The 26,288-nt window shown below is 37.8% G+C and overlaps 1 long non-coding RNA gene across 2 annotated transcripts in view; it reads left to right on the top strand.

Annotated features, from left to right (window-relative positions):
* Nucleotides 1–25,139, top strand: part of LOC103783712 (uncharacterized) — a 220,410-nt gene extending 195,271 nt beyond the window's left edge. For both annotated transcript variants that reach the window (XR_609284.6, XR_010109201.1), the window contains 2 exons: nt 22,614–22,744; nt 24,624–25,139. This is a non-coding gene — a long non-coding RNA (uncharacterized LOC103783712). The remainder of the gene's footprint in view (nt 1–22,613; nt 22,745–24,623) is intronic.
* Nucleotides 25,140–26,288: the final 1,149 nt, after the last annotated feature.

Consider the following 26,288-nt stretch of genomic DNA (forward strand, 5'->3'; position numbering starts at 1 on the left):
TTCCAACAGTCCTTTAGGAGGCCTATGTTTCTCCCCCCTTCTTCCCTCCCTCCAGCATGTTTCTTACCTCCCTCCAGCATGTAAAGAAAGATGGCCAGCTAATAGAAGAGTAGGGGTTTTTTTTTTTTTTTTTTTGGTAGAGACAGAACTAGTAGCACGTGCATGTCAATGGCAAGTCATTCTTTATAGTGTTGCCAGTAGGCTCCAGAATAAGGTATAATGATTTCAGTTATTTCCTCTTCTACCTTCTTTCTTTATCACCAGGCATCTGGCTTTGACATATTTATTTTAAACAAGTAAAAAGACAACAATGAGGTGGTAATAATCACACTAGTAAAAAATAGGCAAAGTATAGAAAAATATTAGGGTCTTCATTTTCTCACACTGTTCATCCTATTCTTCGGGCAAGGAATATGTTGGTAACTGGAAATTACAAGCTCAAGTTATCTGATTTATGAATCTAAGAATTTATTCTTTCTGTTTTGGGGCCATTGTTCATATGTTGAACCTAAATCTTTCTTTCCAAACTGAAGCTCAGTTTCTCTTGTATATCATAGTAGGAAATGGAACTTGGTCAATAAGACATCCAGAAACTAGCAGAAATCAGCCAATAACTCAGATTAAGTGGCATGATAATTGGGTTTCCTAAGCATTTTTTGGTATTAAAACAAGTTAATCAACCATAAAACACAAACTCATCGGAATCCAAGGTCTTATTCAATTAACTTCTGGCCTGAAACACTTAAGTGTTTTTTTTTTCTTTCTTTCAAATCATTATGTCATATTTTGCCAAGAGAGAAAGGATTGTCTGGAGTGAGAAATTCCAAAGATGGAATAAGAGCCAATCCTTTTAAACTGTATCATTTTATCCATGATTATTATTTTTAGTAAAAATAAAAACAAAAGTTTTCTTCTTGCCCAGAAAGGAGATGAAATCTTAAACTTACAAGTTGAAACAGAAGGACTGAAGTTTTATACTTTTTTGTTTGAAGTGACCCTTGTATTGTTATTGTTATATCATATTTACTCAAAACATTGGATAAACTAGAAATTTGGGAGGCAAAATAACTATTAATATAATACCATCAACACATGATTTTCTTCCTAGATGCTTTAAGTTGATTTACAACTGCTTAAAATCTTTTCTTGGTATGAAGGTCATAAATTAATGGTTAAAATAGGCAAGTGTAAACCTTTACTAGTCCTCAAATCACAGCTTTAGCTTAAGCTTTCCTGGATGTGAGCCTATAAGTTGCCAAACTACTGTGGTAAAGACAGAAAAGGAGGCTTTTTTCCCCCTTTTTGTCAGACAAAACTGGGTTAAAATCCCATATACCATATATTTAGCTATCTGACCCTGGGTAAATTATTTAATCTCTATGAGCCATGGTTTTCAGCTGTAAAGCAGTAGGAAAAACATTCTTCTGATAAGGTTCATGGTAGGCACACTGGTTTAAAAAATCAGTTGTTACCCTATTCCTTGAATTGTTATTACACTTGGATGGTGTCACTATGACTACAAAGGTAGCAGAAAAAATGCAATGACTCTATGAGATAGTTACAAGATCAGGAAAGGCAGTGGGTCAAAATTTTGGTAGACAACTCGAGAGTTAGGACATAGTACAATCTGCATTGCTTAACAATGAGGCTATGTTTAGTCAATTTTGATGTTGTACAAACATCATAGTGTATACTTACTGTATACTTACAGAAACCTAGATTGTATAACCTCCTACACACCTAGGCATATAGCCTGTTTCTCCTAGGCTACAAAGCTGTAAAACATGTTCCTATACTGAATACTGTAGGCAATTGTAGCACAATGGTAAGTATTTGTGTATCTAAACATAGAAAAAGTAATGCATTGCATGGGGACTCTATGATGGCTATGACATCATTAGGCAAAAGGAATTTTTCAGCTTCATTATAATCTTACGAAACCATTATTGTATATGAGGTTCATTGTTGACCAAAACACCATTATGTGGGGCATGACTATAACTGGCTTCCAGATGTGAGAATGGGCCACTGGGCAAGAATACTCTTTGGTGTCTATGGTCAGGTTGACAACGAGAAATCTAGGGGGTTGAGTATGGTTGGTTAAGTCTCAGAGCATAATGTGGCCAGCCAGGGAAGGAATAAAGGAGTCAAATATTCATTCATTCATTTACTCAAAACTAAATACTGAGAACCTGCACTATTTCTGGTAGTGGAGTAGTTTATTGTCTAGCTGGGGAGAGAGAAAACATACACACATAAATTATAATGCACTATGATAAGTGTTAGAGATATTAACAAAGTCTTTTGAGAACAGAGAAAACAGAACAATTAACATTTGAGAAGCTGAGAAAGGTTCTTGGCTCACTAAATGTTCATGCAATGAGGGAGGAATATTTAATCTGGGTGTTAAAGGATGAGTAAAAGTTTGCCAAAGGGAAGATGCAGTAAAAGAAAATTGTAGTTTGAGGGAAATAGAATGGATGTAGCTTAAAATTATAATGGTCTGATGTATAAAGGGAATGATGCCAAATTCAATAGACAGTCAAGAAGGTTGGATAAAGAGGGAGGTGAGCTCAGATTGGGAACATTTTTGGAACATTTTTATATGCTGATTCTGCTTATATTGTGTAGGTAAATGGAGAGCTATCAGAGGTTTACTGAAGTGTTGGATGACATGATAAGTTTGGTTTTAAAAGAAGATGACTCTAACAGCAGGTTGAGGATGGGCTATACTGAGAACAATCAAGTCACAGAGATATTAGGAAGCTCATTGATTAATAAATACTGTAGTCATTTTTGGAGGAGTGAGGAACAATCGCATCAAACACATCTAAAATATTTTGAATTTTGCCATATTTCTAGCTTACGAAGTATTCTTATACCCACTACCTCATTTATTCTCTAAATAGTTCTGTGAAGTAAACATTATTAGTAGTAGTATTTATATTTTACAGATGAAGACCATGAAAATTAGAGAAAATAAAAGACAACCATCTTCCAGTTACTAAGTGAGATGCTGGGATTAGATTAACTCAGGTATTTGATATACAAGATCATTGATTTTTTTTCTATCATACAGTTGCTCCGAATCCAATTGAATTTTCCAGTTGAGCATGAAAATTACATTGTTGCAAAAACGCTGCAATAATTTATCTTCCTGAATCAACATACTTGCGTATTTCCCTTCCATTCTGATTCTGGACTTACCCATATGACTTACCTTGTTAAATGGGACAATAGCAAACATGGCCAAATTGGAGACCTGAAAAGTATCTGTGCATTGGGGCTTGCCCTTTCTTGATACACTTTCGAACCCTCAACCTACCATGTGAAGAATCATTGGCTTGCCTGTTATATAATGAGACATGTGGCCAGATTATCCCTGTTGCTCCACCTGAATTCAAGCCAACCACAAGGCATGTGCATGAGGCAGGCATGTGCATGAGGCTGTTCTAGATCATCCAGCCCTAGGTGAGCCAACCCAGCCCAGAATCACCCAGGTGATGCAGAATTTGTTTATTGTTTTAAGCCATTATGTTTGGGAATTATAATGCAGCAAATACCAATGAATAGTCTGTATTCTGCAAGTGCCTTTTATACCTACAGATATTTGAACAAAACAACAACAAAAATGTATTGGAATTATCCAAAGGTTTTATTTCTACCAGCCTGAGCAGTGATTTTTGAACTTGGCCACATGAGAATTACCTAGACACTTGTTTAAAAACTCAGATTCTTTAGATCACCCTAGACCCCCTAACTCAGTATTTGTGGGGCAAGAGCTTGGAAGGCTATGTTTTAAACAAGTTTCACAGTGATTCTTACATTTACTAAAATTTGAATTTAACTATTCAAAAGATATTATTTTCCTCACCCAAATATTCTTTCATGAATGTCTTTTACTAGTTTGGTAAGTTACCTGGAAATTAACTTTTAAACCATGATTAAAGAATAGTAGGCGGGAGGAGCCAAGATGGCCGAATAGGAACAGCTCCAGGTCTACAGCTCCCAGCGTGAGCGATGCAAAAGACGGGTGATTTCTGCATTTTCAACTGAGGTACCGGGTTCATCTCACTGGGAAGTGCCAGACAGTGGGTGCAGCGCATCGTGCATGAGCCGAAGCAGGGCAAGGCATTGCCTCACCCAGGAAGCACAAGGGGTCAGGGAATTCCCTTTCCTAGTCAAAGAAAGTGGTGACAGACAGCACCTGGAAAATCAGGTCACTCCCACCCTAATACTGCGCTTTTCCAACTGGCTTAGAAAACGGCACACCAAGAGATTATATCCTGCACATGGCTCAGAGGGTCCTATGCCCACAGAGTCTCGCTCATTGCTAACACAGCAGTCCAAGATCAAACTGCAAGGAGGCAGCGAGGCTGGGGGAGGGGCGCCTGCCATTGCCGAGTTGTTTGATTAGGTAAACAAAGCAGCCGGGAAGCTCGAACTGGGTGGAGCCCACCACAGCTCAAGGAGGCCTGCCTGCCTCTGTAGGCTCCACCTCTGGGGGCAGGGCACAGAAAAACAAAAAGACAGCAGTAACCTCTGCAGACTTAAATGTCCTTCTCTGACAGCTTTGAAGAGAGTAGTGGTTCTCCCAGCATGCAGCTTGAGATCTGAGAACCAGCAGACTGCCTCCTCAAGTGGGTCCCTGACCCCTGACCCCCGAGCAGCCTAACTGGGAGGCATCCCCCAGTAGGGGCACACTGACACCTCACACAGCCGGGTGCTCCTCTGAGACAAAACATCCAGAGGAACAATCAGGCAGCAGCATCTGTGGTTCATCAATATCCACTGTTCTGCAGCCACTGCTGCTGATACCCAGGCAAACAGGGTCTGGAGTGGACCTCTAGCAAACTCCAACAGAACTGCAGCTGAGGGTCCTGTCTGTTAGAAGGGAAACTAACAAACAGAAAGGACATCCACACCAAAAACCCATCTGTACGTCACCATCATCAAAGACCAAAGGTAGATAAAACCACAAGATGGGAAAAAAACAGAGCAGAAAAACTGGAAACTCAAAAATCAGAGTGCCTCTCCTCCTCCAAAAGATTGCAGCTCCTCACCAGCAATGGAACAAAGCTGGATGGAGAATGACTTTGACGAGTTGAGAGAACAAGCCTTCAGACGATCAAACTACTCTGAGCTACAGGAGGAAATTCAAACCAATGGCAAAGAAGTTAAAAGCTTTGAAAAAAAAAATTAGACGAATGGATAATTAGAGTAACTCATGCAGAGAGTCCTTAAAGGACCTGATGGAGCTGAAAACCAAGGCAAGAGAGCTATGTGATGAATGCAGAAGCCTCAGTAGCCGATGCGATCAACTGGAAGAAAGGGTATCAGTGATGGAAGATGAAATGAATGAAATGAAGCGAGAAGAGAAGTTTAGAGAAAAAAGAATAAAAAGAAACGAACAAAGCCTCCAAGAAATATGGGACTATGTGAAATGACCAAATCTACGCCTGATTGGTGTACCTGAAAGTGACAGGGAGAATGGAACCAAGTTGGAAAACACTCTGCAGGATATTATCCAGGAGAACTTCCCCAACCTAGCAAGGCAGGCCAACATTGAAATTCAGGAAATACAGAGAATGCCACAAAGATACTCCTCGAGAAGAGCAACTCCAAGACACATAATTGTCAGATGCACCAAAGTTGAAATGAAGGAAAAAATGTTAAGGGCAGCCAGATAGAAAGGTCGGGTTACCCACAAAGGGAAGCCCATCAGACTAACAGCTGATCTCTCGGCAGAAACTCTACAAGCCAGAAGAGAGTGGGGCCAATATTCAACATTCTTAAAGAAAGGAATTTTCAACCCAGAATTTCATATCCAGCCAAACTAAGCTTCATAAGTGAAGGAGAAATAAAATCCTTTACAGACAAGCAAATGCTGAGAGATTTTGTCACCACCAGGCCTGCCCTAAAAGAGCTCCTGAAGGAAGCACTAAACATGGAAAGGAACAACCGGTACCAGCCGCTGCAAAAACATGCCAAATTGTAAAGACCATCAAGGCTAGGAAGAAACTGCATCAACTAACGAGCAAAATAACCAGCTAACATCATAATGACAGGATCAAATTCACACATAACAATATTAACTTTAAATGTGAATGGGCTAAATGCTCCAATTAAAAGACACAGACTGGCAAATTGGATAAAGAGTCAAGACCCATCAGTGTGCTGTATTCAGGAAATCCATCTCATGTGCAGAGACAGACATAGGCTCAAAATAAGGGGATGGAGGAAGAGCTACCAAGCAAATGGAAAACAAAAAAAGGCAGGGGTTGCAATCCTAGTCTCTGATAAAACAGACTTTAAACCAACAAAGATCAAAAGAGACAAAGAAGGCCATTACATAATGGTAAAGGGATCAATTCAATGAGAAGAACTAACTATCCTAAATATATATGCACCCAATACAGGAGCACCCAGATTCATACAGCAAGTCCTGAGTGACCCACAAAGAGACTTAGACTCCCACACAATAATAATGGGAGACTTTAACACCCCACTGTCAACATTAGACAGATCAACAAGACAGAAAGTTAGCAAGGATACCCAGGAATTGAACTCAGCCCTGCACCAAGTGGACCTAATAGACATCTACAGAACTCTCCACCCCAAATCAACAGAATATACATTCTTTTCAGCACCACACCTACTCCAAAATTGACCACATACTTGGAAGTAAAGCACTCCTCAGCAAATGTAAAAGAACAGAAATTATAACAAAGTGTCTCTCAGACCACAGTGCAATCAAGCTAGAACTCAGGATTAAGAAACTCACTCAAAACTGCTCAACTGCATGGAAACTGAACAACCTGCTCCTGAATGACTACTGGGTAAATAATGAAATGAAGAAGGAATAAAGATGTTCTTTGAAACCAAGGAGAACAAAGCCACAACATACCAGAATCTCTGGGACACATTCAAAGCAGTGTGTAGAGGGAAATTGATAGCACTAAATGCCCACAAGAGAAAGCAGGAAAGATCTGAAACTGACACCCTAACATCACAATTAAAAGAGCTAGAAAAGCAAGAGCAAACGCATTCAAAAGCTAGCAGAAAGCAAGAAATAACTAAGATCAGAGCAGAACTAAAGGAAATAGAGACACAAAAACCCTTCAAAAGATTAATGAATCCAGGAGCTGGTTTTTCTAAAAGATCAACAAATTTGATAGAACACTAGCAAGACTAATAAAGAAGAAAAGAGAGAAGAATCAAATAGATGCAATAAAAAATGATAAAGAGGATATCACCACTGATCCCACAGAAATACAAACTACCATCAGAGAATACTATAAACACCTCTATGCAAATAAACTAGAAAATCTAGAAGAAATGGGTAAATTCCTCGACACATACATCCTCCCAAGACTAAATCAGGAAGAAGTTGAATCTCTGAATAGACCAATAACAGGCTCTGAAATTGAGGCAATAATTAATAGCTCACCAACCACAGAAAGTCCAGGACTAGATGGATTCACAGCCGAATTCTACCAGAGGTACAAGGAGGAGCTGGTACCATTCCTTCTGAAACTATTCCAATCAATAGAAAAAGAGGGAATCCTCCCTAACTCATTTTATGAGGCCAGCATCATCCTGATACCAAAGCCTGGCAGAGACACAACCAAAAAAGAAAATTTTAGACCAATATCCTTGATGAACATCAATGCAAAAACCCTCAATAAAATACTGGCAAACCGAATCCAGCAGCACATCAAAAAGCTTATCCACCATGATCAAGTGGGCTTCATCCCTGGGATGCAAGGCTGGTTCAACATACGCAAATCAATAAATGTAATCCAGCATATATACAGAACCAAAGACAAAAACCACATGATTATCTCAATAGATGCAGAAAAGGCCTTTGACAAAATTCAACAACCCTTCCTGCTACAAACTTGCAATAAATTAGGTATTGATGGAACGTATCTCAAAATAATAAGAGCTATCTATGACAAACCCACAGCCAATATCATACTGAATGGGCAAAAACTGGAAGCATTCCCTTTCAAAACAGGCACAAGACAGGGATACCCTCTCTCACCACTCCTATTCAACATAGTGTTGGAAGTTCTGGCCAGGGCAATCAGGCAGGAGAAGGAAATATAGGGCATTCAATTAGGAAAAGAGGAAGTCAAATTGTCCCTGTTTGCAGATGACATGATTATATATCTAGAAAACCCCATCGTCACACTGACTTCCACAATGGTTGAACTAGTTTACAGTCCCACCAACAGTGTAAAAGTGTTCCTATTTCTCCACATCCTCTCCAGCACCTGTTGTTTCCTGACTTTTTAATGATTGCCATTCTAACTGGTGTGAGATGATATCTCATAGTGGTTTTGATTTGCATTTCTCTGATGGCCAGTGATGATGAGCATTTTTTCATGTGTGAATTGAACAATGAGATCACATGGACACAGGAAGGGGAATATCACACTCTGGGGACTGTGGTGGGGAGGGGGGAGGGATAGCATTGGGAGATATACCTAATGCTAGATGACGAGTTAGTGGGTGCAGCGCACCAGCATGGCACATGTATACATATGTAACTAACCTGCACAATGTGCACATGTACCCTAAAACTTAAAGTATAATAATTAAAAAAAAAAACAACCAAAAAAAAAAAAAAAGAAAACCCCATCGTCTCAGCCCAAAATCTCCTCAAGCTGATAAGCAACTTCAGCAAAGTCTCAGGATACAAAATCAATGTACAAAAATCACAAGCATTCTTATACACCAATAACAGACAAACAGCCAAATCATGAGTGAACTCCCATTCACAATTGCTTCAAAGAGAATAAAATACCTAGGAAGCCAACTTACAAGGGATGTGAAGGACCTCTTCAAGGAGAACTACAAACCACTGCTCAATGAAAGAAAAGAGGATACAAACAAATGGAAGAACATTCCATGTTCATGGGTAGGAAGAATTAATATCATGAAAATGGCCATACTGCCCAAGGTAATTTATAGATTCAATGGCATCCCCATCAAGCTACCAATGAGTTTCTCCACAGAACTGGAAAAAACTACTTCAAAGTTCATATGGAACCAAAAAAGAGCCCACATCGCCAAGTCAATCCTAAGCCAAAAGAACAAAGCTGGAGGCATCATGCTACCTGACTTCAAACTATACTACAATGCTACAGTAACCAAAACAGCATGGTACTGGTACCAAAACAGAGAGATAGACCAATGGAACAGAACAGAGCCCTCAGAAATAATGCCGCTTATCTACAACTATCTGATCTTTGACAAACGTGACAAAAACAAGCAATGGGGAAAGGATTCCCTATTTAATAAATGGTGCTGGGAAAACTGGCTAGCCATATGTAGAAAGCTGAAACTGGATCCCTTCCTTACACCTTATACAAAAATTAATTCAAGATGGATTAAAGACTTAAATGTTAGACCTAAAACCATAAAAATCCTAGAAGAAAACTTAGGCAATACCATTCAGGACATAGGCATGGGCAAGGACTTCATGTCTAAAACACCAAAAGCAATGGCAACAAAAGCCAAAATTGACAAATGGGATCTAATTAAACTAAAGAGCTTCTGCACAGCAAAAGAAACTACCATCAGAGTGAACAGGCAACCTACAGAATGGGAGAAAATTTTTGCAATCTACTCATCTGACAAAGGGCTAATATCCAGAATCTGCAATGAACTCAAACAAATTTACAAGAAAAAAAAAACCAACCCCATCAAAAAGTGGGCGAAGGATATGAACAGACACTTCTCAAAAGAAGACATTTATGCAGCCAAAAAACACATGAAAAAATGCTCTCATCACTGCCCATCTGAGAAATGCAAATCAAAATCACAATGAGATACCATCTCACACCAGTTAGAATGGCGATCATTAAAATGTCAGGAAACAACAGGTGCTGGAGAGGATGTGGAGAAATAGGAACACTTTTACACTGTTGGTGTGACTGTAAACTAGTTCAACCATTATGGAAGTCATTGTGGTGATTCATCAGGGATCTAGAACTAGAAATACCATTTGACCCACCCATCCCATTACTGGGTGTATACCCAAAGGATTATAAATCATGCTGCTATAAAGACACATGCACATGATTGTTTACTGCAGTACTATTCACAATAGCAAAGACTTGGAACCAACCTAAATGTCCAACAGCAATAGACTGGATTAAGAAAATGTGGCACATATACACCATGGAATACTATGCAGCCATAAAAAATGATGAGTTCATGTCCTTTGTAGGGACATGGATGAAGCTGGAAACCATAATTCTCAGCAAACTATCACAAGGACAAAAAACCAAACACTGCATGTTCTCACTCATAGGTGGGAATTGAACAATGGAACACATGGACACAGGAAGGGGAACATCACACACCAGGGACTGTTGTGGGGTGGAGGGAGTGGGGAGGGATAGCATTAGGAGATATACCTAATGCTAAATGACGAGTTAATGGGTGCAGCATACCAGCATGGCACATGTATACATATGTAACAAACATGCACGTGGTGCACATGTACCCTAGAACTTAAAGTGTAATAATAAAATTTAAAAAAAACTAAAAAGTTTTAAAAAAATGAGCTGTCAAGCTACCACAAGATGTGGATGAATCTTAAATGCACATTGCTAAGTGCAAGAAGACAGTCCTAAAAGGCTGCAGATTACATGATTCCAACTACATGACATTCTAGAAAAGACAAAACTGGAGAGAGGAGAAATAGATCCATGGATCCCAGGAATCCAGGATCCAGGAAATGGGCAAGAGAGCTGAATAGATGAAGAATAGGTTTTTTTGTTTGTTTGTTGTTGTTTGTTGTTGTTGTTTTTTAGGGCAGTGAAACTATTCTGTATGATACTGTAATGGTGACTATAAGATATTGAACATCTGTTAAAACCCATAAAAACATACAACATAGAGAATAAACCTTAATGTATGCAAAAAAAGAAAAAAAAGAATAGTAGGATGGGCACAGTGACTCATGCCTGTAATCCCAGCACTTTGGAAGGCTGAGGTGGGAGGATCACTTGAAGCCAGGAGTTCCAGACTAGCATGGGCAACATGGCAAGACTCATCTTTACAAAAATTAAAAAAAATAAAAAATAGCCAGGTGTGGTGGCACACACCTGTAGCCTGTCATCCCAGCTTCTCAGGAGGATCGCTTAAGTCCAGGAATTTGCGACTGAAGTGAGCTATGATCGTGTCACTGCATTCCAGCTTAGGTGACAGAGTAAGACCCTGTCTCAAAACAAACCAAAAAAAAAAACCACTAAACAGTAACAACACAAAGTTTGTTTGTTTGTTTTTCTCACAGTGTTATTCTCTGTAGCCTCTATAGATTTATAGCATAAGAAGAACCCAAAACTTAGATAGGGACTAAAATCACATGATATGATACTAAAAATTGGCAAAGATGTATAAGTTAAATATTTACTTTTATACCGAGGCTATGCTACTAGTGAAAAAAAAAATGATATGGGGAAGAAATAAAGAGGAATGTGATAGGTAGAGATACTCTGCAAGAGAGGAACAGGAGGCTTAGTCACTGGGGAGTGTACAGTCTCTCAAAGGAAAGTGAAGTTGAAGAAAAACAAAGAGGGAAAGGAGCAACAAGAAAAATAGGACAGACTTGCTGAGGTATGACCCTAACATAGTTTAAGATTAATATCTACTGTAGATGTCTCGAGTTTCTTTCATGGATTTATACAGTAACACAGAGACAAGATTCATGAGGCATAAAAGAACACTACAATGCCTGCATAAGTACTGGTGTCTCCTAACCAACAGAAAGGGGAGCTGAGAGCCAACTCCCAGTGAATGAGGGGGTCTGGTTACACTATGAGCTCAATTAAGAGAAAATCAACTGGCTCATTATTATACACAAGGACATTCATTCTTCCGAGTGAGGAGAATGATTACAACTTGAATAGGAAAGCCACAAACCACTAATCAGGGTATCTCAGGTTTGACCTATTCAAGTATATTCCAAATTACCCAATTAGCTGGATTGCCAATAAGTTTCTTGTAGCAGTTATATTGGCACTGATGATACCATAATCAGTTGTTTTAATCAAGCCTTTGAAAACAAAAATGATGGGCTGAATATAGTCATAACAAGGACTGGGAAATTAGAGCCACCAGGTCACTGCTGTTGGGTTACTCCACATTCTGCTCTGGCAACTGTTCTTAAAGGATGGTGTGAGCTTTATTTGGTTTGGTTTTTGTATCTCTCCTCCCTCCCCCCATCCCTGACACCCAAGCTCAGGCTTTGTCCCCAGTTCCTAATGTCCTAGCTTCTCTTGATGGGCTACTATTGCTACCTGAGTGACCTGCACTTTGTTCTTTTCCTGATTCTGAGTCCACTGGCCTTCTTGAGCCATATCTTGGTAACCTGGATTCTTAGCCATCTTTTTTTTTTTTTTTTTTTGCTACACCATAAGGTTGAGCTGGGCCTATATTCCCTAAATCATAGAGGATGAAAAATGAGAAACCTGCCCACCCTCACCCACCCCTCCACCCCCACTGGCTTTCCTGATTATTACAGAGTGAGGAAGTACTTTGTATTTGTTGGCCAGCAATGATTTGAAGGAAGGAACTGCTCATTCTTGTAGCTCCAGAATACATGCCTGGCAAATAGTACATACTTAACAATTGTTTGATGAATGAACCAGTAAATAAATGGGGAAAAAATGAAGTTTGAGCTCATAATTCAACAGGAACCCTGTCAGTCTTGTTTATTCTTAATAGAACCTAAAATGATGTCTAGAATGACATTTATGCTCAAGAAATATTTTTTGAATGAATGAATGGCTATGAACAGTATTTCTTTGCTATTTCTGGTGGAAATCATGGAAAGTATTGAGTTCCATATTTGGATTAAGGTCAGCATGGAGACAAGGGAACAGCCACAAGCTGCAGGGCAGGGAATGAGAATTTGGCAATATTTCACTAGAATCTCAGAAACCTTAAAATTGTAAGCCAACTAGATGTCAGGGTAATCTCGGGGAGGTCATTGGCCTTTCTATAGCCTATGGAAAGGGAATTGGAATCAATCCTGTCAAGGGAACTGGGTTACCCAATTAGAGTACTGTCATAACAAAGTACAATGCTGTGGGAACAAGAAGGCCGAATGATTGTTTGGGCAAGTTGAAGAAAAGGTCAAAGAGAAGACTACACTTAGGCAGGTCTTTTTAAGCATTGTTGGCAACTGTGCATGCAGAAGTTCAAGAAATGATTTGTCTTGGTTTGGGTTTCCATAGAAGCAGACCCTGAGACAAGCACTCAAGTATGAGTGATTTCTTTGGAAGGTAGTCCCAGGAAGTGCTGACACGAAAGTGGGGAAGTGACTCAGGAAGGAAAGAAGAACATGAAGTTGTGGTATCAAGTCAGTTACCTGACAGCAACTGGAGGTCGAGACCTCCAGAAAACTCTGGTAGGCAATGGAGGACGCTTATCAATTATTCTAACTAAAGTACCAAAAAATGGAGCCAATCATCCACCAACTCCTTGCCTTGGTTGAAGACATGCACTCTTCCCTTGTCTTGCAAGTAGATCAAGCATGCTTCCTGGGCAAAAAAGATCCCTGGGCAGAGCATCACTCAGTACACTATAGCTCCTGATTAAAATGCAATAAAACTAAAATCAGTACAGCACCAGCATACCTTGATACCATTTTGCCTTTGCAACTTATTCCAGTCTTCCTCCTCATGCCTTCATCCTGAGCTCTATAATAACAAAAGATAGTTAAGGAAGGCATTGTCCCTTTTGTTGTTGCTCAACCAAGACGTGAAGCAGAGTTGGATTACTTCCACAGAGCAGGGAGGTTGAATTTCATTTTGCTAGGCCAACAGGCAAGTTTCCATGAAGAAACATCCTCCCTGACACCCCCCGACCCCTTCTCCCACCCTGCACCTGCATAGAAGAAAAGAGTGATCATTTCCCTAGACCCCTGGGTAATTGATTCTCTTTGGTGTCCTCTAACATTTCTGAAACTACTTCCATATCCTGGACTCTAATCTAACTGCTTGACTTTCTGGAAGCAATGTCATTTCATTGTGAACTACTTAAGGGCAATGCTTGAATTTTTTTTGGTCTCTACTGTTGCAACTGGGAAATAAGGAGTGCTTAAAAATGTTATTTTGGATGGACGAATGGATAATTAATGAATGAGTGAAGAAGTAAGTGAATGACTGCCCCCTGTCCCCTATGATATTCTGGTGACTGGCTTGGGGATGAGTTTGCTTCACCATCCTGATCCTTGTTTCAAGTTATTCACTATCTCTTCCCAAACCCACTAGGGTGTTACTGCTTAGGACACCAGCTTTTACAGAACTGCGTCTCAAACCCCAGCTTTCACTCTTCTTCCCACATCTCACCTTCTCTTCATTTGCTTTCCCTGCCCTTTGGTATGCAGGCCCTTGCAAGAAGGTAAGACATTCATTAATAATAAGTTCCAGTTAAATTTTATTAAAACCTTCTTTTGAGGGATATTTTTATTTTAAAAGATGATGCCAGGATGATCCTAAAAGATGCCATTTCTGAGTTTGCAAAGTGCTTAGGATATATATTCTGGAGCTGGTCCCCTTGCTATGCCCTAATTCTGCCATACAATCACCTTCCTCTCTCTCCTGTGGACAGAGATTGGGCATGGGGATGTGGCTTTCCTGCCCCATCAACTGTAAATAAATTATATTCCTCTGTGACCATTGCCTATCTTATTTCCCAACAAGAAGACAAGATGTGGTTTGGGGATTTCAACTTCCGAGTTCAGCTATAAGGCCTATGGACTGAATCTTAAGCTTTTTCTTGACATCAGATATCTCTATGTATATGACAATTCCTGCCACAGAACTCTACTGTCAAAAAAGCCCCACAACCCCTGAGGTAAATCCCTGAAGAAAGGATGTGGGTGGGGAACTGGGAAGGTGTGATTCTAACCAAGGGTACCATATGAGTATCAGAGAGTAGTCCCAAAATGAGTAAAAATGACCCTAAAGTTCTGGATACATATGTGAAAAGAAAATGGGAGAGGAAAAATAAGACCAAGGTCTCTGGCAAGAAAAGTCTCTGGAATCAGAGGATTTAGGTTTACAAGAGTCAAAAGCAGGCCACACCTGAGCGTCTTGAGGATGGCACATTGGTGGATAATGACCACATAAACTAAATTAATTTTTTCTCACAAACAGAACTTGAGTAGTGACAGATGATGGCATGGAGGGGGCTTAGGGTTATAGGAGGGAGAAGAGTTGCAAAATTAGCAAGGAAACAGGTTTTTCCTTAAAAGATGACAGTGATCTGTCTTGATTTTGGTGGACCACTTTATGCAAGGCCTCACAAAATCTTACTTGCAAAATTAATTCAAATTAGATATGAGCACGGTCATATGTATTGAAACCTAGCTTGTAGTGATAAATGGAACAGGGCAACAGTAAATGACAATATATCATGGAGAAAGGAGATTTTTTTAGTGCAGAGCTTGGAGGCCTGGTATTTTGTCTTGTCTTATTTAACATCTTCATTAATGATCTGCAGGAGGAAGTAAACAATAATGTAATAATAAAATCTGCACATCAAAATTGAAAAGCAAACCCTGATGAGGTCTGAAAAGTAATGCAAAGGAATCTTAGGGCGTCAGAAATTGGATCAGAAAATAAAATGAAAGCTGAATGGAAAGGAAAAAGATGCATGCATATATACACATAATCTTAGCTTAAAAGATTATATACACAATCTTATTGTATAGTAATTATATAATTAATTATATTACATATTTATTACATATATTAGTATAGTACATATATAAAATCTTCTAAAAATTACAGTAAACAAAGATATTCTTTTTGAAGAAAATCTAGAAAGCAATACATGTCTCAATATTGGAAAAGATTTTACAAGAGCGTGGGGCAAAAAGTGCCTCAAGAGGGCACATGGCTAGTGTGGCCACACAGAGCAATAAAATATCCATTTGGTGGGAATCTTGGGAAATCCAAGATTTCCCTGTTCCAGCACTTCCAGACTCTCATGTTTCTCTACTGAACATGCACACAAATGCATGTGCACTTCCTGCAAGAAAAGAAAAAGCTTTTTTTTTTTTTTTTTGCAGTTGGGCATATTCTAATCAACATGAATTTTTGCCAGTTATTACTACTGTTAGAAAAAAAATTGTTATTGTGTCTATACAAGATATAGTCTTTAGAAGTAATGTTTAAAGAATTTAATTCAAGAAAGAAAGGGCCCAAATTAAATTTCTCAAATGAACTGAATGCTATCCAATATACCACATTTTTATTAATCCCTCCCTTTTATGTAGGCCAATCTTCCTCAAACATTTTGATCTCATGTCACCTTTACACTTAAAATTATTGAGGATCCTAAAGAGCTTTGATTTCTATCGACTACAGCTATCAATATTTACCATATCAGAAATTAAAACAGAAAATTTAAAATATTATTTTTATGAAGTAACATGAAACAGTATACCATAACATACTGTATTTTATGAAAAAATATTTTTTTAAACAAAATAATTAGGAAATGGCATTGTTTTACATTTTGACAAATCTTTTTCACATTTGGCTTAACAGAAGATAGCTAGACTCTCGTATCAGCTTCTGCATTCAATCTGCCGGACATGTTTTGTGGTTGAAATAGATGAAGAAAATCCAGCTTCACATAGACATGTAGTTGGAAGAGGAAAAACAATGCAGACCCAAATCCTATTTTACCTCCAACTGCATGAGAATAACCTTTGACAGCATGGATAAGTCTAAGTGCTTGGGGTTTGTAGTGAGATTCTAAAACACCTTCAGATCTAACATCTACAGTCTAATAAAGGCACCATTCTAAGAGGTCAGACTGGACAGTACTTTTAAAAATAAGAAATAACTAGAAAAAAGTTATTGGGCTTACCAGATTACCAGCTGGTATGAAATTGAGTATATTTTACAAATTTACTTATATTATTACCAGTAGGAGCTCAAGTAAACCATTTGCAATGCTGAATTCCTGATTTACATTAACACTGATATGGAGGTGACAAAACCTGAAGGTTACGCAAGGATAATATCTGGAACATAAACCACCAAAACTCGGAAATTGGGTTATGTTACTGAAGGAAGTCCAAGGTCAAACAATAACACTATTCTGTAGAACAATAAGCTCAGAGAAATTCTTTAAAAGGGTTCCAAGTCAGACCATTGGATCACCTTTCAGCCTGAATTGGCCAATCAGTTTGGCAAATATTTTTACTGTGCTGATCACTAGTTTGAATGACTTGACCAAATAGTTGTTTTGGCATTCTCTAAAATATTACCAAAGGATTTGACATGCAATTCTGGTTATGTAACTACCTTGCTTGCTCAGATTTCTTCAAAGCCTTCGCTTTGTGGTGTGCTCCAAAAATCACATAGGAGGATTTTAAATGCAGAATTCCAATACCTATCCCCAGTCTACTGAACTAGAGTTTTGAGGAAAGTGGGTTCTGAGAATATACACTTTTAAGTTTTTCCACAAGTGAGTCTTTTGGTACTCACTCAATTTATAGACAGAAATCTAATATTTGTAGGATCACCTACAAGGTTCTTCATGATGGGTCTCCAAAGTTCCCAGTTTAATTTGATGTCACTCAGCTCACATGATACCCACACATTCTCCAAATGTGCCTCATTTTCTCATATCTTTTTGCCTTTTACCCTGTTTCTTCCTTAGCAATAGTCTTTGTCTTCAGTCTTAGGTATATTTGGCCAACTTTTATTCCTTTTTCAAGAGTCAGGTCCGTATCACCACTTCTGTAAAGCCCTCCCTGATTTACCACGGAACGTGCTTTCTTATGTTTGTGCCTTGCATCTCAACTACTGCATTGTAAGATTTATCCCATTATAGAATAAGGTCCATTTACTTGATTACATCTCTGTTAGCTCCTTGGGGGCATAAATTATAATTTTTCACTCATATATCCTAGACACTTAGCTCATTACTGGAACACTGTATATGCTAAGTTTTTTTGAAAATAAATGATTGATTTGAAAATAAATGATTTTTAAGAATGAGATTAGCTCTGGGTATAAAATCTCTCTTTGGGAAGAAATGAGACATAGATTTGGTGGCAAGTGTCTTTTGAAAAAAAACCTCTTCAGTAACAACTGTGTTTTATTCTAATACATTAGTGATAACATAACATAAATATTAAAGGGCAGCCATAGTTCCTAGGAAATATAATGAGAAGGGGAAAATTCTGACAGCACATTTCAACTTTAGTCTTTTCCTTAAAAGGTTTTTTTAAAAAATCACTTTATTGAGATATGATTGACATATAAAAAGCTGCACATATGTAACATATACATTTTGATGAGTTTGGGATAATTATATACCGTGAAACCATCACCAACTTCAAGGCCATAAACATGTCCATCATCTCTCAAAGTTTCCTCTTACCCTTTTTATTATTGTTGTTGTTGTTTTTCTTTTAGTAAATTTTTCTTAGTTGTCGGCAGAAAATTAAAAACAGAAGGAATGCTACACACACACACACACACACACACTAAGAGGTCATTGTATATAAAACTAGCTAATGTAAATCAACCTTGTACAAATAACATGAGATGGGAAAAGGGGAGCCGCCACACCCCTTCAAGGCAGGACATCTCATTAGTATGCAAAGGAATAAACAATGGATTCCAAAATCAAAGTCAAAACAGTAATAAATCAGAGTGATAAGGTGAAAAATGATGGGATAAGTAGCAGTAGTGGCTATTAGCATGTACACCTGCTGATAAGACAAAGCAATCCAGGAAGGTGCTTGGGAAAAATTCCAATGCTGAGACCAAGAGCAAAGATGTTACTTTGAAATGGTCAAGAGATGAAGTAGAGTTCGGGATCCTTTGAATGTTTTCATAAGGTCAGAATGGAAAACCTAGATAACCCAGAACCCTTCTAAATGACAAATGAGCTCCCAGTAGTCTTGTTAAGGGGCAAGTTGATTAGTACTTCCTGAAGTTTTCTAGTAATACAGGCCCATTGTTTGACTACTTCTTGGTTATGTTGACATTTTGTGACCTAGGATAGTTAAGATGATAGTTAGAATTGTATCCAGAGAAATAAAGCACTCTTACCATTTCAGAAAATTCTAGATCTGTGACCAAACAGGTCAGTTTCACTCACACCTACTTGCCATACTAGTATCAATGGATGGATCAAGATAGGAGTAGGTGAGGCCTCCAAAAGCATCATATTTTCTAACTCCAGTGCTGCCTGTTGATGTTGGTTTGACTCTTTTCAGAGGGATTCACTGTTTTCATTTTTCACCCTCAAGCTACCAGCAACCACAGAAAACTCATTCCTGGAGCCTCCTAATCAGAACAATAAAAACATTGCACATGAACCTTGTATATTAAGGTTTCACAAATCAATCAGACTCATTATGACTTTTTAAGAAGATAATTCAACAATTAATCTGATGTTAAAAAGAATCAGTGTGTTTAGTAAAATGCAGATTGTTGTCTGAATAAATATTGTGATGTTATTTAATACCCAACCTTATTGGTAAAGAATAGGCTGGCCCCAACATGATTAAAATATTTGTGAAATATTCCATTTTTGAATACTCCCACACCAAAATCAAATTTAAAAATGAAACAATGTAATAATGGGGAACCTCCTAAATAACACAGGTAAATATCTTTACAGTTCATATTGTGTAGGTGAAAACTCTCCTTTTAATTCTCGCAGTAAATATATACATGGAAATAAAATGTTTAGCATATACCAAGGAATAACAGTAGCTTACATTTATTAAGGCCTACCTATGTGCCAAGCACAATGGTATTCTTATCATTCCCAGATGCACAAGAAGGTGCAGGCAAAGGCACTGCAAGGGTAGCAGTATGTCCAAGTCCAGAGAGAGAAAGTAGAATCCAATCTACTTTCAAATAACTTGGAAATATGATTTTCCCGTAAATGCTATTTCTTTGGGTGTTACTTTCATATAAGAGTCAGGCTAGGGCCTGTGTCTGATTTCTATATCAGTCATTCTTCTCGCCAGCTGTTTACCAGTCACTATTGATGCCTTTTATTTTTTTCCGTCCTGAACAGAGAATTTCAAAATTTTCTGAGCTAGATTAATTTCTTTCAAATCTTTGCTTTACTTGTCTGGCTGCTCTGAGAGCAAAAATAATTTGATCTTGGCCTCACCCCCTTGCCCTTCACTGCCACTTTTTGATCCTTCAGCCCTTTCACACTGCCCAGTCTGCAACAACTACAACACCACCACAACAAACTAGATCATAATGCATTATTTAGTTACAGGAAATTTTCATGTAACAAAACATAAACAAGTATGTAATGAACAGAGTCTCTTCTTTGTAGTGATTAAACTTAGCTGTCAGGGATTTATTTCCTACATGTTAACCACAGTGCTAGAAAATAAAGTAGAGGAGTGGAACATAAATATCAAAAAATTACTTAATGAATACTGTGAGGAGGTTAAGACATCAGCTGAATCAGTAGAAAGCATTGCTGATTGCAAATCATTAGACTGATCCTCAGCTGAGCAAATTATTCTATAAACCATAACTCACAATGGGGAGTACGTGCAACAGCCCAACTCCTGCATTTACACCCTGAGGGTGCTTAGGGTTCAGAGGTGCATATATCGCCTGATGAATGTCTACCTATGGCTAAGCAATGCACATGGCATGTGTATGTGTGTGCGTATGTGTGTATTTGTGTATGTACTACATCTACTTACAAATATTATACTTATCCCTTTACTAAAAGAACCATTACATGGCTCATTGAAAACAAAGTTGAATATCTTAAACAACATTTTCAAATGGCTGACAGCAGATTTCTGCTTTCCTAGTTGATATTTAATTTTAAAAGTAAGACTTCAGAGCCTTAAGTATATACTTAAGAAGTCTAGCAGTCAGTCAATAAGAGAATTGCTCACCTAAATAAATCAGGATGAGAAGGGAAAAGTCTCCCTTTTATTTTTAATATGAAAATTCTGATTCTATTTGAGCTTCACCCATGTTATGGCTCCTCTATCAGGGTTCAGCTCTTTGCAGGGAAGGAATATGTTCTTTGCTACTCCCAAGAAGTGAATGGAAAGAAAAGAACCCTAAGAACCCAAGAATGTGTATCTCACATCTAGATCTGTGGCTCATGAGAAGTAAGAATGACATGAGGCATGTATCGTGTATTTCCCCTGGACCTTAGATGATCCCTAATTTTTAGACTTTTTCAATTCCCCAGGCATCTGTGATCATAATGTTAGGACCAAAGGGTGACGTGTGTAACAGGAGAGAGGAGTTATCCTCGGACCAAATATATCCGTGAATGTACAATGGCATTTAATTAAAACAAACAAACCCTTAAAAAAAATCTTAAATTCCTCCTTGGAAGGAGAGTTGCACAAAGGCCACCACCATGTATGTTAGTTTCCATTGGGTAGATGGAAGACATATGCTATCTATATTTTTTGGAGTTAGACACATCTAGTGATGTTCAAACAGGAACTTGGAAAAGGCCAAGTAGGGGTACTTGCCTATAAGAACACTATGATGTAGATACTGTTATTACTTCTATTTCTTAGGGAAATAAATTAACCTAGCAAATGGGTAGAGCTGGGCTTGGCAAATTGCAGTTTGATATTTACATAAGCAACAAACTATCCTGCCTCCCAAAATGTGTGACTCTGATTCTTTAAAGGGTGGAATGAACAGATAGGCAGGAGATACAGTTGTATCCCTTTGTTAGTGTAAGGCTTTGTTAGTGATCAATCTTCCCTCACTTTCTACTTTATACCTATAGTCACAGTATTATTATCTCCTGCATATGCCATACTCTCCTACCCCATTTGGTTAATTTCATTAGTGTTTATAATGATTTCACAGCACAGGTTGCATATATTGGGAAAATGTATGCACTTAGTTGTCACTGGGCAAGAAACTTAGCTGATGGAGGTAAGATGATGAAGTGTCAGAAGAAAAGGAAGTGGACTAATATGAAAAGAAAGGTTTCCTACCTAGGAAACAGGAGATCAAAGGATAGAACAAGAACCAGAGGTACGTTCTTAAATAAGCAGAACAGGTATGAAGCCTCCCAAAAGTGGGGAGCAGTATGTTCCCATTACAATGTCAAAGGATGATCTATCTGATAATCTATGTAGCATCTATTAATTTAACAACAACGATGATGATAATATACTGAAGTCCAAGAGGTATTAGTCTATCCTCTTCCCTTGAGATAAATACACCCTTTTAAACCAATTTGAATCAATTATATGTACATTACATCTCCACAGAAAAGAAGACAACCACAGAATATCCTAAGTAACTGCACATATCAACGTAACTTATATTCATACAGAAATGAAGACTTGCTAAAGCAACATTCTTGAAAAGATGTCTGGGGATGTTGCACTGCTAAACCTACCTGTCCCTGAGTAACTATATTGTGTCCCAGAGTTCCCTCTGATTGAATTCCACTGACTCAGAGTGGCAATTGTTTTGATAACATACCCTTGATCGGCTTCCTTCCTTTTCTCACTTTCCTTTTGCACTGGTGTCTCCTGTGATCACTTCCAAAATAAACTACTTACACTCAATTCTCGTCCTCAGGTCTGCTGCTGGGGAAACCAAACCACAGTAACTTCAGAAATATATACTTGGAATATGTCATGTATTAATGGGTAAAGACACCATGGATATGAAGGAAATCACCTATGGGAGAATATTAAGAAGAGAAGAAGGTAAAGAATCTTCCTTGGGGAACATCTACATTTAAAGGTCAGGGAGAAGATATATCAGCAGGAGCGTCAGAGGGGGTTGTGGACAAAGTATTTACAAAAGTTAAGATGTGAAGACCACTAGAATTTGCTTAAATGTTGATGGAAAAAGATATCATAGCAAACAGGAGTGTGAAAATATAGGTAAGTGAAAAGAGGAAAACAGGAATAGTCATTGGTGTAAGATTCCCAAGGGATTAAGATAAAATTGAATCCAGATCCTGAATGGTGGGATAAACTTTGCAAAATATTTGGTAGGTTGGTTCATAGAAAGCAGAGGAAGTTCTTCTCTGATATGATAATTCTATATTTGGAAACAACAAGATAATGGATTGTCTTTCTTCCTACTTTTAATGTTCGAGTATTGGCATGAACAAAACTCAGAACAAAATGAATTTCACTTATTTCCAAGTGGGCTACTCTATCATTTTACCATCTCACACCAGTTAGAATGGCAATCATTCAAAAGTCAGGAAACAACAGGTGCTGGAGAGGATGTGGAGAAATAGGAACACTTTTACACTGTTGGTGGGACTGTAAACTAGTTCAACCATTGTGGAAGTCAGTGTGGCGATTCCTCAGGGAGCTAGAACTAGAAACACCATTTGACCCAGCCATCCCATTACTGGGTATATACCCAAAGGACTATAAATCATGCTGCTATAAAGACACATGCACACGTATGTTTATTGCGGCATTATTCACAATAGCAAAGACTTGGAACCAACCCAAATGTCCAACAATGATAGACTGGATTAAGAAAATGTGGCACATATACACCATGGAATACTATGCAGCCATAAAAAATGATGAGTTCATGTCCTTTGTAGGGACATGGATGAAATTGGAAATCATCATTCTCAGTAAACTATCACAAGAACAAAAAACCAAACACCGCATATTCTCACTCATAGGTGGGAATTGAACAATGAGATCACATGGACACAGGAAGGGGAACATCACACTCTGGGGACTGTTGTGACGGGGGAAGAGGCAGGAGGGATAGCATTGGGAGATATACCTAATGCTAGATGACGAGTTAGTGGGTGCAGCACACCAGCATGGCACATGTATACGTATGTAACTAACCTGCACAATGTGCACATGTACCCTAAAACTTAAAGTATAATAATAAAAAAATAAATAAATAAATTTAAAAAAACACATCACATAGACATGGAGTTTGAGGAGAAGATTTGTTCTATTCAATATTAAGTTAGGCTTCCTTCCTGTATTCATCAAATTGAACTGGATGGAATACGAGTCCCTAATCCAACACCTCCAACTGGAGAAATAGTCTGCTGATTCTCACAGATCTCATGTCCTGCTTAGTGTAGATAATTTTCATATGGATTATAATGAATAATATGAATTTAAACAATTCACTAGAAGCCTAAAACATTTTGTTTGAAGCTCTTCTTTGTCCAGCTAAAAATAACTTCTGGTCTACAAGGCTACCATCATAATTGAGTTCTACATCTCCAGTCACAAGTAGAACCAAAATTACAGTCAACGTACAATAATTCTTTATCTCTTGGTTCCAGATTTTTCTCAATTATTTATATCTCTCTATTATGGTCTCATATTCCTTTCTGTTACAGAGTTTCAGTCTATGTTGAGTCAAGCAATTTTAGGGCTGCTTAAACTCTGGTTCATTAGCCATGGTCCACTAGCATCCATGTCATGGCACTAGGGTTTAATATGGTTAATAGGATCCTGGATGAGGAAGTATATTGAAAATTAAACTTTAAATTAAACATAAAACACTAAAAATTATTAGAAGCATTAAAAAATAAATGTTTCCATATATGGGTTAGAAAATCTGACTTTATTTTGATCCTAGGGGCTGCTGGCTGTAGTGAAATGTATAAAAAGGAGAGTGTGATCCTAGTTTCTGTCTCTAACTATGAGTTACTTGTGATTAACTTCAAATATTCTCTCCATAAGAAGAGGCCCAGAAGAAGAAGATGAGCTTCAGTTATTCTAGCACAACTGCTGTGATATTTGTAAATATTCAAAACCTATAATAAAATGTATAAAAGGAAACTCCATTTGAAATGATTTGAAATCTCACATGGAAATCTATTTTTTTAAATCAGAGCTTAGTAAGAGAAAATAACAGAACATTGTAATAATTGAATTACAAAAACAACTGAATTTTGGAAAATTTATTTTCTCTCATGTGATGTGTGTGTGTGTATGTGTGTGTGTGTGTGTGTGTGTATCTATTTAGCAATGGCGTTATTCTATCAAATGGGATTAGATTCATTTTTGACTCCTGCTAAGCACCCTGTCCCCCCAACCCCAAGATTATGAAAGTGGAAGGGAAGGGGGAGATAGGAAATATGACTTATTTAAACTGTATAAAAATGCTGAAATAAAATGAACATTCAAAACTCCTGTGATTGAATTTAATCTTTTGTTCAACACATTCACTGAGGAAATCTGCCTCCAAATGGTTGATACTGTAGAATATGATGACTCCAGTAACCTCTCCTAGACTCTACGTTTGCCATAGAAGACTATTGTGGCTGATGATAGATGATGAAATTTACCCTCATGGTTTGCAGGGAGTCTAGTGCCAATAATTTAAGACTTTCCATGATACATCACTAACTTCATATTCTAAGCAATCACAACCTATTTTTATCCACCTGCTGTTTTATGGCTTAGAAATCACTTTATTTGTGATGTTAGTAATTTATTATAAAAAAGATTTTCAAATTACATATTTGCATTGAGTTAGGGAAGGAATTAAAATGCTTTGCTCCACCCTTCTTGGTAAATAAATATAATCTTTTCAATAGTTTGAAGGTTCTCAAGGAAATGAGACTCTTGGTCGGTCAGTTTTAGAGTTTTTTATTCATGAACAAAATCTGTGGGAGCATGTTCAAGTTTTAGGCAAGAGAAGCCAAGAAATCAGCTCTTAAGTTAGTAGAGAAGGGTGGTAACTACATATTTGGAGGAATTTTATCATTTGGAATATGTTGTGAGTGGTTCTTTCAAAATATTGTCTACTAGCAGCCATTGAAATAATATTTCTCTTACTTCAGACATCTGATGGCTACCTTTATCAATTCTGCCTATGAGAGTCTGTTATACCTGTATCATTATTTGCTTAATTTTTCTTCAAATAAACTCACTTTTCACTTCAATAAATTTACATAAGGGAAATTTTATATCACAACTATAAATTAAAACCATGTTTAAAACCATAAGTAGAAGGTAATTAAAAAATAAAATCATTGTTATTAATTGTAGATAGATACTATTCCTATTAAAGGATAAATCATAAAAATAGACATTCAGATGGGTGGAGAGGCCTTCAATATATACTGGTATTAAATGAATGCTTTCTCCTTGAGAAATCAGAAGGGTTGAAAGATAATTATAACATTATAACTTTATGTTATTTAGCATTGAAACCAATACCGCTAGTAGTATACCTCCCACACTTTGCAAACAATGCATTAAAACAGTAACTTGCAGCTAAATCAATTGGCACTGT

Source organism: Pan paniscus, chromosome 12 (genome assembly GCF_029289425.2).
Source record: "Pan paniscus chromosome 12, NHGRI_mPanPan1-v2.0_pri, whole genome shotgun sequence".
NCBI lineage: Eukaryota > Metazoa > Chordata > Mammalia > Primates > Hominidae > Pan > Pan paniscus.